This window comes from Lathamus discolor, chromosome 5 (genome assembly GCF_037157495.1).
Source record: "Lathamus discolor isolate bLatDis1 chromosome 5, bLatDis1.hap1, whole genome shotgun sequence".
NCBI lineage: Eukaryota > Metazoa > Chordata > Aves > Psittaciformes > Psittacidae > Lathamus > Lathamus discolor.
The window spans coordinates 48,922,632-48,934,043 of NC_088888.1; positions in this window are offsets into that span (position 1 = coordinate 48,922,632).

Sequence of the window (11,412 nt, forward strand, 5' to 3'; positions counted from 1 at the left end):
TTACAGTGTGTGAAAGTGATTTGAAATCACCAGGGAGCATTAATACCTTGAGGGGAGAGTTCCAGTCTGGAAGACTGCAGTTTGCAGCACTGCAAAGACATATAAATCACTTCATCTAGGGTGGAATACGATGATTTGAAACCATCGGGTTTGGAAATGGAAAAAAGGCATGATCTCGAAAGATTCAAACAGCTTTGACTATACTGAGCCCAGTCCTGATTGAGACATATTCAACAAACATCAAAGTACAAGCTGCAAGATCAAATACTTCCTGCTGGAAAACTTCCAGTAAAACTTACGCTTTCTAGCTCTGTTAGAAACACTGGTTTCTAATGTACACCAGGTACCTAATGTACACCAGTTTGCATTGGGTGTAATCACTTGCTGTTGCGCAAACTGAGCACAAACACCTTTTCTGATCTATAATAATTGTACATAATTTTGCCATCTTTGTGAGGTGCAAAGCCACAGTGAACAAATGATTTCTACAAGCAGAAAGAAGTTGGAGAAGCAATTTTCTTGCTTCAGCAAGGGTGCCAAGCTATAATAAGCAGATGGAAAGATGAAGAACACCCACAGAATTGTGGAAGTTACATGAAATGGAAGTAGAAAAACAATGGAAGCACATTAGCTTCATTCCTATGATCAACATCAGCCAGGTAGTAGGAAAACATTATCATGTTTGCCATCTTGTCATCTAACCTTGCTCATAGGCAGTCTTGAGGACTGGAGGGAAAACACAGCTTGTATCCAGTTTATGTATTATTTATGCTGGACCTGTACTGCCTGAGACCTAGTATTGTGCTAATAGGAAATGTTGAGAAAGAAGAGCTCTGAAAAGGATTTAAGAACAAAGAGTTGTTGATTGGTGATGCTCAGTAAGATGTAATTAGTGACACTAACGGGATGTGTTTTAACACATCCTATAGGATGTGTTTTAAACATATAGGATGTGTAAAAGCCATTGTCTATCCACAGAGAAAAGAATAAACACATTTCTAAGTTTACCAAATTTCTAAGCTTGCCAAATTCATTCTTCTTCTGAAGTTTCCCTGCCTTTGGGAACTTGACTTAGTTCAGCAGTAAGGATGATATGAGAGAGCAAACTGGACTTGTATGTTCAGGTTGTGAGGAGTTACGTATTTAGCTTGATAAATATTTGCTATTGCAAAAGATATCTGACCTTTTTTGGAAGTTGCTACCTCTGCCTCGTAGCAAGCCTTTGCAAGTCTAGAGAGGAGTGGTGACAAGTGCTCTGCTGCCTTCCATGGAGCTCCATTCAAGCTTGGATGACAAACAGCTTGCTTTCTTCACGTTCCTGCGGTCCTTCTGCCATCTGTATTTGCGCTGCCAAGATCCTGACAATATAATTGAGCATGAGCCCTTCCGAAGGGGGAGGACAGAGTGCGCTACAGGAATAACTCGTACACAGATCCAGAGCAAGACCCTCCTTATCTATCTTCCTCACAGAGGACTTGTGTGTATACACACTTATCAGTATGGAGATAATGCTTATCAATATGTATATATGCTTGTACACACAGCCCTTATACAATATGCTCTAGATTGAGGTTAAAGACTCTAGAATTATAAATGGCACTTTCCATGCAGCTTTAATTTGGTTCCTTGTGTATGTGCAATGGAAGATAACCTTTACTTAAATGTTGATCTTCCCTACTTTTTTTTTTCTTTCCCATGGGGAGCTTGTCACATGGTGAGAACAGTGAAAAGAAAAAGAAGCAAGACTGGGTATTAATGAGGCTACTTGCTTCATTTGCTCCACCATGTAGGAAATGAAACTTCTGCAAAGAGCAAATGCAGAACACTGCAGGAGAGAGCATGTCTTTTGGAACAAAGCAAGTGAATATTACAAACTAAAGTAAAACTTGGTTGTGTCACTGCTGCTGCTAAAAACTTCCTGCTTGGCCGTAACCACATTTGCCTCAGTCTGCTTCACAGACTATGAATCAGCAGCTTAGGCACGACAGGGTGAAAAACAAGTGTGTGGGTCAGTATAACACGGGCTGACATTAGATTGCCTGGCAGCTTTGAAAATCAAAAAAGTCTGAGTCTTTGTAAGAATAGGAAGGCATAGAAACAGGACGTGACACCCAGCAGGATTAGGTACCTATTACTATCCTAACTCTATGTGAGATGATATAGTCCTTCCATAACAGAAAATTTGCATTTGGCAGATTTTTGCAGATTTCCACTCCAACTTGTGAAACACCCAAGCTTTCTGAAAGACCAGTACTCCACTTGAAAACAGCAACAGAAAGTACTTCCCCGATTCCTCTTCCCGTTAGCACTACTACAATAAATGCATTTTGAAGGTGAGCCAGGGGGTAGCTTAGCAGCTTGTTAGAAGGAGTAAACTGAAGGTTTGAAAGCATCTGTGTAGTGATCCTGACCAGGAGACCTGCTGTACAGACCCCTTGGCCATGGGGCAAACTCAGCTACCTCATTGTAAAAGAGGAGCCTGCAGGCAGCTCCTGCTTGGTGCCAGCAATTGCACCACCCGCCTGGCCTTGTCCTTATCTAGAAGTGCAGTGAGATGATCTCACGCAAACATCCTTTAGGAATAGAGTTGTTTTCTCATAAGGAAAATATTTAATAGCTTGAAGGACCAAAAAGTAGGAACCACTCCTTGGAGGGATCTTTTATGGGAAAATCCACCTGAGGCTTGTCTGATGTGGTGTGCCCAGTGCCTGATGGGACATAAGAATTCCTCATTGTGTTCCTCTCTTTATTCTATGTTATTAAAATGGTTATTTTATTAATCTATCTGTTGTTGGGCTGTTCTTACTGACATCCATAAAGACCCCTGCACCGTCCTTCTCTTTCTCCACCTCTTTCTCACCTCACCACCAGCCATGGCACAAAGCAGAGTCTTATATGGATGTCTTAAAAAACATTTTGCTGTATTTGTGGGAAACAAATGCTGATGTGAAAGAATTATTTGAAAACTACTTATTAAATATAAGTTCAGTTGATACTATCATTTGCTCCATTACATCAGTAAAGCAGGCGTTCCAGTCAGAAGCAGGTTAGCGGTGCATAACATGCATGGACAAATTCAAATAAATAATACTTACTCTGGAGACTTTCTGCCAAAAAGCTGAAAGGCTCTGGGCAGCCACAGGGATGGGCTCTGTGCTCAGATGCCTTTACAAGAGCTTTGTCCAGAATGTATGGACTAAGACCTCTCAAAAGGTTGTCTACCATTTGTTATGGTAAGATTGAGATATTTTGCAAGTATAACAAGTAGGATTATGCCGCCTGGGCTTTAGGGGATGGAAGAGATCAAGGAGAGATGTAACTCTGTTTAATTCTTTACCCTAGAGATACAAACTAAAAAAGAGACCTGTAAAATGCACTGCTGTTGTTACAGTGTATTGGGTTTGTGCCCCAAGGTTTTAGTAGCGAGGGTGGGGGGCACAGGGATGGTTTCTGTGAGAAGCTGCTAGAAGCTTCCCCTGTGTCTGATGGAGCTAATGCCGGCCGGCTACAAGGTGGACTCACTACCGGCCAAGCCTGAGCCCATCGGCAGCAGTGGTAGTGCCTCTGGGATAACGTTCAAAGAAGAGGAAAAAGCCCTGCAGCCAAAGAGAGGAGTAAGAATATGTGAGAGCAACAGCTCTGCAGGCAAGGTCAGTGAGGAAGGAGAGGAGCAGGCGCTCCAGGCACCAGAGCAGAGATTCGCCTGCAGCCCGTGGTGCAGACCGTGGTGAGGCAGGCTGCCCCCTGAACCCCGTGGAGGCCCATGGTGGAGCAGATACCCACCTTCAGCCCGTACTGGAGCAGTCTGTTCCTGAAGGACTGCACCCAATGGAAGGGACCCACCCTGGGGCAGAAGAATAGTGTGAGGAGTCCTCCCCCGAAGAGGAAGGAGTGTCAGAGACAGTGTGTGGTGAACTGACTGAAACCCCCATTTCCCATCCCACTGCGCTGCTGGCAGGGAGGATATAGAGAATGCAGAAGTTAAGCGAGGAAAGAAGGGAGGGGTGGGAGGGAAGGTGTTTTAAGATCTGGTTTTATTTCTCATTATCCTACTCTGATCTGATTGGTAATAAATTAAATTAATTTTCCCAAGTCGACTCTGTTCTGCCCATGGCAGTAACTTCTGAGCGATCTCTCCCTGACCTTATCCCAACCCACAGGCCTTTTCTTGTATTTTCTCTCCCTTGTCCAGCTGAGGAGGTGAGTGACAGAGGAGCTTTGCTGGGCACCTGGCAGACAAACAGAGTCAACCCACTACAAAGAGAGAGACAAACTCACACTTTACTTTCTCCAAGAGACAGTCACCCTTTCAGATAGCCACCCACAAAGCCACATCTCAGAGTGGTAGGAGGCCCACTCCTCACATTGTGGACTGCCAAGTGAGGAGGAGCTATATGGATGTTTCCCGGGTACAGGCAGCAGTGTCACCATAGCAGAGCCCCATCCTGCAACCATGGACAGCACTGGGCTGAACACCCAGCGAGACCTCAGGCTCACTCAGGAGCTTCAGCCTTGGCCTCTCCCCCAGGATTGCTGCCTTCCTAAGCTGGAGAACCAGGTCACCCAGAAGTCTTCACACCTGTACTACCCCAATGAGACACATCTCATGCCACGTGTATTTTTATAAAAAGGTAACGTTAGTGGGTTAAAATGCTAGTACAAACCTCTCTCGTAAGAGAAAAGTACCTAGAATCTGACTGTATGTCCAAGCTGTAGCCTTAGTATCATCTGGTCAATGGCATGGTATCATTGGCTACTAAACATTTACAGAAATAAAGGTCCTATGCAGAATCATTCTTAGAAATTTGATGCAAAAGAATTCTTTTCTCTTGTGGCCTCAGCTTAACCATAGAGTACCCTCAGATTTTATATTTAATAAAAACCTTGCCCTTGGGCTGCAGACAGTGGCTTGGAAATATGACCCATTCACAGCCAGAATAAAAGGAAGGCAAAGAAAAGCACTTCAAGCAGTCTTGACTTTCCAAAACCTCATCTTTGCATCAGCCTCTCGCTATTTTCACAGCGTGACTCACAAAATGCTGAGTGTGTGTGGGAGAGTAGAGTGGGAGTGAAGGGATGGCACTTCCATTTTAAAGATTATTATAAATAGATAAAATGCCAACTGTCTGCATTTTACCCTCAAGACATCACTAACTGGCCAAGATTATTGTTGTCATCTATAACTAATAATGCAAAGATTATTAGTTTTGTTTCCTAAATTTAAAGGAGAGTGTCATAAGACTTGACAGCAACACATTCAGCTTGCAAGCGCAGCTCGAGTCACGGTTTTTCTGGACTGTTTCAGTGGTGTTTCTGTTTTTGTTTAAAGGGGAGGTTATCAACACAGCGATTTAAAATGTGCCTGTATGATCACTAGCAGTTGCAATCAAACAAAAATCTGCAGTATCATTTACTTTGCACTGTTTATACCATTTACTTCCTCTTGCTTCTGCCAGCATGAACTGGTTTCGTTTTCCTGCACAAGTGCAGGGTGTGTTTCACCCCTGGCTGTCACCCACCACTACATCCTGCCAGCACTCGGGCGGCAGACCACAGAGTGGAAGGTTTGACTTTCACATCCAAAAGCAAAGCCTGCTGTCTTTGGCTGTCTAAAAAATGTAAGCGAAGCATGCTGGGTAAAAGCCTAAACTTGGTGATGACAGTGGCACTGGGGTATTGCCGTTTATTGCACCCTTCACTCTCTGGGCCACTGTTACACTTCTAAGACAAGATGAATCCAGTAATGTCAACAAAGCTGTCAAGATCTTTATGATGGTGCACATCTATGAATGGGCTTCCAAGCGTGCTTGGGAGCTCTTTCTTATCTGAGAGGGAACCAAGCTGATGTGTGCTTCAAACTTAGGGTTTCCTTCCAACTTGAGATATAACATGATTCTATAAAGTGCCAAATGTGTTTGTAGAGAGGAAAACAAATCCCACTACAGCAGTTCACCACTATCAAACCAGCCGGCTGGGCTCGCTTGAGTGTAATACAATACAAATGTAAGCACACAGGGTGGTATTGTTTTCCACAACACAAAGTAAGACACGAGTTAAGGAATCTTACTCTTGGCTCTGAGCAAACTGTTCATCCTCGGTGCTGCTAACACAGAAGCACAGACCAACTTCCCAAGGAGCCCGAGGCAGTTTTTTGCACAGTGATTTCATCTGCTAACATGGTTTTCAGCACGCCATGTTCCATGTAGGGCGTAAGCACACAGGGCCTAGGAGCAACTAGTGCCCACACGCTGCAGATGCTCCCACCCCCTTCAAGCCAGAACCATTTGCCAAGATAACAAAAGGTCTCTTAGTGAGGTCTTAAGAAGAAAATTAAGAGACATTTCTGCACAGGGCTGAGGACTAATCAGTGTCTATGCTTCCCAGCACAAAGCCTGGGGGAGTTCAGGCATCAGTGTGTACTGATCCCCTGTGGACATAAGTCTGAGATGAGCATTTTGGCGCTCAGTGCACACAAGGTGGCAATGCTTCTGGGCATATGGAGGCTTGCTTTTAGGTTCCCAGAAAAGCTTCGCAGTCAAACCTTAGATGCCTGTGGACTTTGAGCTGCCAGAGTACCTTGGAGATGTCACATACTTGAATTTAAGTACTCCAATGCCACTAAAGGTACCTATAATACAACTATTTCCATGTCTTGATCTTGACTCCGTGTCAACTTCTAAATAGTGCTGAATGCCTGCTGAATGCTGGCAAGCGTCTACAACTGCTGTTGCCTTTACGTCATTTTTATTTTTCTAAGAAAACTAAAAGCAGATTTCCAGGAAAATCATACTGTGCTCCAAAATATGATTTTATAAAGGAAACTTTTTAGAACATTAGCTGCAGAGACAGACCAAAGCCCCTTGACTAATAAAGACCTGGCAATAATAAGTCTTCTACGACCAAAGCTTCATAAAGGACCTAATTCTGCAAGATACAAACTCTCTATTAATGTTTGTGATCTTCTATTTAGCAGATTTAGCAAAGACCAGAAAATGCAGCTTACTATATTCCCATTCAAACATAATTGTCATTTACTTAGTATTTCCCAACTGGGAAAAAATAGTCATGTTTTGACTACCTGTTGTACTATTATATATGCACAATATGCATATGCAAATAGACAGTACATACTATTATGTGTTCTGGTGATCAGCTTTAAGCATGACAAGGTGGCTGTAAAAAGTGTCACTCAGCTTACAGTGGTTGTGCAGGCATAAGCTCCAAAAAGGAGCAAGGTCATAGACATCATGCTGCTGTATTTGTGAAAATGCTCAGGTCTGACACTAAGCATTTCTCTGAAATGAGGTTTGATCTAGATCTGATCTGACAAGACTCAGGAGTGTGTAGAGTGCACTACTCCCTCCCCAGGTTACCAGCCTGGTATTCAACCTCCCCAAGTCTCTCAGGTGCTCTGGCAGAGATAAGCATAATCTGCGATGACATCTAGGCTACACTGCAAGATAATGCTTCTAGTGCGCTTTTCAAAATACCTGCCATGAGACTAGCTTCAGCTACTTAAACGTGCATCTACAGTGCATTTGAGGCTAAAGCTGTACCCAGAGTGGCAAAACTAAACCGAACTGCCACCCTCAGGAAAACAATTTCACACTAAGCAGTTTATGTAACTAGTTCTTAAATACACTGGCTTTCTAGAAACACTGTCAAACACTTAACCTTAGCTAACCCCTTCAGGTTTGGTTGTTGTTGGGGTTTTTTTTAGGAGTACCTGGAAATATTGACCATAGGGATTCCTTGAAATCATTGCACTGGAGGAACATTTCAACCAGCTACTGTTTTTTTTTGAGAATGCCATTTCAGATCAAAAGAATGAAGAACTCTTGCCTTGAAAATCAGACCTTAAGAGATCTGAGTTGGTATGGGTGCTGGACCTTTGAGCAAAGGTAGACTGCTGGTTTTAGTGTCACCTGTAACATGAACAGTCTTGGCATATAATCTGCCTGCTTGTATTGGAGAGCACTAAGCAGTCCTTTTGTCCTTGTCTTTTTCTCTTGTCCGTAATAAACGCAGCAAAGGGCCGATTCGGGTCTTTTCCAAACTGTTGGGACAGTTTCCAGAGTAAAAACTGATTGGTCTGTAGGAAAGCAGGAAAAGAAAGCAAGCATTTTGGCACCTACCATCACCTTTCGGGTTGCAAAACAAAGCATGTCATACTGACTTTCGTTCTGAAAGGTATTCAGGCTTAAAAATATGTCACTGGGTCACCAAACTCATATTCTTCAACCCAGCCTGTTCCAAATAGCTGCCAGAGCACTGAAACAGTGCTCTGTGTGTATATATATATATATGTATATATACTGTTATATATATACTGCTATACAAATATATATACTTACATATATATATTTGTATAGCAGTTCATTTTCCTTCAAATTGCTTTGTTTATGTGTAGTTCTACCATTTGCAAATCGCTTTCTTAGATATCAGAAAAAAAGATTCTGTTACAGACTGAATGTTTGCTTGAGGTGGAGGTGATACAAAGGTATCATTAATGGTTAGTGTTTTGATATGGAACCATAAGGCCAGTCCTGTGACACTCATCTGTTCATGCGCTGTAATCTTAGCAAAGGCTCTGCAACTGTTTAAACACACTTAATACTCACTGTGTGCTTCTGAGAATATCAGCCTATTTCTGAAACATCCAACTATCTTTAAATAAAACTGCTAAGTATCAGTGGAAATATGATCAGTTTTCATCATGTAAGAACGTCCTGCTCCTCTTATATTTGTTCTTTCCTTCAAGTGTTTTTTTTTGTGACAAAGAAACTAAGTAAAGACAACCAACATTACACAGATATGAATGGCAAAAGTGACATCACCATCACTGAGAGAAGTCCTTTGAAGTGCAAGGAATGCCTCCAGCAAAGCTTTGAAGGGAAGAGGAGAAACAAGCAAAACACAACATGCGTTTTCAAAATTCATTCCAACATGAGAGGTACATAAAAGATACAGCATATACTTCAACCCTTCCTTTGCTCAAGTTCACAGAGCAAACCTATGCTCACAAGACAAATGGCTGCAAAGTTTAAGATGTTAATACCCCTCACTGGAGGTTACGCAAACCTGCACCTCAGCACCTTCACAGCTTAGTAAAAATCACTTTGAAAAGCACCTTCATCTCCAGTCACTGGATTTTGCATGGAAATAGCTGAGGTGAGGTGAGTGCATACACTCCACTCCACTGGTTACTCTAACAGTCCCTGCTGAAGACATACAATGGTAACATCTTAAATTGAACCAGCTAGGTTTGCTTGGAGCTCAAGTAACCTCCCTTTGAGGCTCCACGATGCTCTCAGGTATTATGTAGATGGAGACCGAATTAGCTAAGCTACTTTTTCACTAATTTCCCAGCACTATTGCAGGCAGGTAACAACCCTTTCAAGCTTTTGTCAAAGATCACTGTATTGTCCTACTTCCCAGGAGTCAGGAAATTGACTTGCTGTTTTGGAACTACTGGTGCTCCTGGCTGACCTACAAACTTCCTCCAGACTCATGGCTGGCAAGGTCATGAACCCATTACAGGGGCTGCTGATTGTTCTACCGCTTATAGGTAATGCCTTCCCCATAGTTAGCTTTTCTACTATTGTGTCAAGCACGCCAAGAACTACATCTTCTGTCCAGCCCATTTGCTGTAGTCATTACTTCCTTAACAGAGGTGTGGTCCCATGCATGTGAAGTAATGTTAGTACAGTATTTGACTTCCTCTGAAAAAAAAAAATAACAATTAGAAACAAAGTCAACAGTGCTTGTATGTAACCTGAAGTGAAGAAGCCTACACAGTTCTGGAGCCGGTAGATGCATAAATCATTGTGCTGGGGGCAAGGATACATCCTTATTCGTGTTCCTCTTCTGCTTTCAGAAACAGAGAGAAAACGAATCTCAGCTCCCCTGGGCAGTACACAGCCACATTCTCCTCTCGTTGTTACAGATTTTAGTGTCAAATTTCTCTGTCGCTTTTTATGTGATGTTCCCAGAAACCCCAAACACATTTATTAGCATTATTAAGAGGATAAATCCAAAATGAGAGAGACGTAAAGATCTCTTCATAGTCATGTCTTGGCTCCAACTCAGCACTGAGCCTGAAATTTACTGGTTTGGGTTTTGTTTTGTTTTGTTTTGTTTTGTTTTTTGAGGGGGTTTCACTACATTTTTGAGACCAAGTCCCCTTCAGAGCTTAAAGAGCTGTTGTGAACATGCAGAGACAATTATATCCTGGCTTGCGCATGCTGGTGCCCTCCCATACCAAACTCAGCATCTCAGACAATCACAAAGCACTCCACATCTGTCAGCATACTCAGGCTATCCTGTGAACCCAGACAATGACTCAGGCTTTCAGCAAAATAGAGGCAGAGGAAAAAAAACAACTGTGGCTATCTGGCAATGCAGAGCTGTCTGATCTTACCTCTAATGCAGAGGGCATAGTCTTGGTCCCCTTTCTCTCCACCTGTGGAGTGCAGAGGTACAAACACTTGTCAGCTCAGGTCTGGAAACAGAATAGGTGCACTGGAGAAACAGGACACTGAAGCCAGTAAGCTGTGCTGAGCTCCTGCTCTGCTTCTCTGCTCCAGCTGGCTTGGACCCAAGACAGCTCAAGTTTCTCTGTGTATCACTTCCCTGCTCTCAAGATTCTCGGGCCAGCACAGGCAGAGGCAGCCCAGATCTGTTTGCACACAGGATTTAAGTTGTTTTCCTGTTGTGTGAAACAGAGCAAACAAAGATGAAAGGGGCAGCAGCTGGAATTACACAGCTTTGTGGAGATTCTATAACCATGTGTGCATTTCCTGTATCTGGGAATAAGGAGACTTTTCAAGCATTCAGCACTTGTAAAAGGCTGCTAAGTAGAGGGAAATTCACCCATTCTGCAACTTTAAGAGCTGCAGCTGCAAAGTGCAAGCACAGATCAGCAAGCAGTTTGCTTACCCACTGCTGGTTTCCTCATGCAGCAACCCTTACTCCATACTGGAGGGAGCAATTTTATATGCTAAGACGAATTAGCAGTAAGCTAGAAAACAATCAAAATGGCTTTTCTTTCCTCCCCTCCCACTTTCTGCTTTGAGTGACTTAGAGAAAATATGACTCCTGTGAGTAAAATAATCAAAATCTGAGCCTGCTGTACCATCTTCTGGTTAACACTGCATGAAAGCATTCAGTGAGTTCCTCACAGGCCTCCTTCAAAAGTCTACGGGACAGAAAAACAAATGCATATTATGCTGCCAGAGATGAATGAGGTACAGCTACCATTCGTGGCTTTTTGTGCACAACCCGGTCACTCCAAAAGATGGTCATTCTTCAACTGAATTGTGCCACAATTGTTATTTCTATCCCACTGTTATACTTTCTGTATAGTTACTTAACTATGTTCCTTACAAGAATTCATCGAATTACAGAATCATA